The 1999-nt window shown below is 38.0% G+C and overlaps 1 long non-coding RNA gene across 1 annotated transcript; it reads left to right on the top strand.

The window, feature by feature from the left end:
• The first annotated feature begins 37 nt into the window (after positions 1 to 37).
• Positions 38 to 1496, top strand: LOC107679104 (uncharacterized). The gene is made up of 3 exons (XR_001633003.1): positions 38 to 109; positions 814 to 913; positions 1293 to 1496. It is a non-coding gene; the product is annotated as an uncharacterized LOC107679104 (long non-coding RNA).
• Positions 1497 to 1999: the final 503 nt, after the last annotated feature.

Raw genomic sequence — 1999 nt, 5'->3', positions numbered from 1 at the left:
TGGTGAACTGGTTCGACTGGTTCACTGAAAAGAACCGGTTAAAAATAACGATTCGTTCGCGAACCGGACATCACTACCAGTCATTGCGAGGATCAGCGTCCACAGATCGGTAGGTAACGTATCTCAAGCCTGTGTTATTGATTTCTTCACACCACCTTGTTTATTCCCGCACAGCGCCAAACGACGTTGCTGTCACAACCTAATATGTTTGCACCAGTGTCGGTTTCATCCTGGGGAGTCTGTTAGTTGCAAGAATTTAAACTTTGTCTCCGAAATTCATGTTAGCCATAGGTAACTCTGCTCTAGTGTAGGAATTATCTAGCTAATCTAGCAGGTTTGGGTTATGAAAACAGCAGCCTACTTTTAGACAGTCAGGATTATGTTTGAAATATAGTGCGTAGGTATCTAAATGCAGTTGCTCTGTGTTTGTGCAATATGTCTAGGCTAAATGTACGTGTAGCTTGTTAATGAGCAATAGGCTAGATTGCATTAGAGATGGGGTGAAGAAAAGCTAGTGTTATACCTGAACTATAATAAATTCATGTTTTTGACACTGGGATACCAGAGAAGGTGATAGATAAAAGCACAAAACTTAAAAACAAGTTAAACCAAAGCATAATAAAGAACAATCCAGAAGCATGTTAATTGCCCTAACACTAAAGAACTAGGCTTGTTGGTTTGGCAACCCGAGCTCATGCAGTGTTGGCTCAGCTGTAATTGTTATTTACCATCATAATTTCTGTGAACTAATTTGGTAATGTTATTTTGTGTCATATGTAATCCTATTTATGTATTCTTTTGTCTGCCCTGCAGATTAATTGTGAGGCACCCAATATTTCTCAGAGGCCTGTCTATTACTTTTCGTCATCTTTATTTTCTGCCTTTTTAATATTTTCTTCATCCCAACATTTCAGTAAGTATCCAAGGATAAAAGTTATTTTCTTCACTGTACAAACCAAATCCCAGTCTTCAAAAGGTTATTTAAAGGCACCATAGTGTTATATGCTGTGCCAGCACATTTCTGCACATATCTGTTGCTAAACACATGTAGATGTCCAATTAGCATTAGGGGAGTAACTACTAACCAATTCAAGTTTGATGTAGGCACAGCAAGTCACAAAACGATTATACCAGGTTCTGTGGATTAGTCAGATATGTGTTTCGACAAAAGTTTGTCAGTTATTGGATTAGATTGACACCATTGTTAAATAGGTAAAATGTCTTAGCAATTAAGGATTTTTTTTTTTTTACAATGATAACAGAAGTAATACATTCTTCTTTCTGGTTTACAGCATCACCATACCATGTCGAAGAGGGGAGGGGGGCTGAAGAAAACTTGCCCTGCATGTAAAGAGAAGATTTTTAATGGATTTAAAATGTGCCCTAACTGCAAGGCCCCACAGCCTGAAAATCTTAGATTATAAAAAAAAAAATCGAAAAATTTGAACAAAAAAAGGACATATGGGTAGCGAACAACAAAAGAAATCAGGTGATCTCCCACTTACTGGATGATGCAGTCATTTTGGTAAGTAACTTGTATTGTGCTATGTCACCATAGTAGAAATGATCTTATCAGAATGACAGGTCCTGGTGGCGTGCAGTGATTTTGGGGTCTTTGAAATGCATGTATTTTTTCAAATGGCAGGTTAGCGTTTCTTAATTGGTGGTTCACAATGCTATCACTATGCGGGTTAGTGGCAGTTTTACACACCTTTCAGGTTATATATCTGACTGCCTGATTCTGAGACAAGATTATGCATCATATTTATGGAGGCTATTTATTCAACAGTTTCAGCATCTTAACTTTACCCTATTATCATTGAAAAACGTTGCAAACATAGACCAGAGACTCTCAGGATCAGGTCATAGCCTGCAGTACTGTTGTGATGTTTCACAGCTCTTCATATCAAGAACAGTTGACTTTTCCCTTGTGAGCGGCTCGCACAAGTGCCAGTATGTTAGCACATGGTTTGTGTTTTGTGTTTTGTCAATATACTGT

This window comes from Sinocyclocheilus anshuiensis, unplaced genomic scaffold, assembly GCF_001515605.1.
Source record: "Sinocyclocheilus anshuiensis isolate Anshui unplaced genomic scaffold, SAMN03320099.WGS_v1.1 scaffold5035, whole genome shotgun sequence".
Lineage (NCBI taxonomy): Eukaryota > Metazoa > Chordata > Actinopteri > Cypriniformes > Cyprinidae > Sinocyclocheilus > Sinocyclocheilus anshuiensis.
Note: the sequence above shows the minus strand (reverse complement) of the source record. Positions and strands in the feature narration are given on the sequence as shown.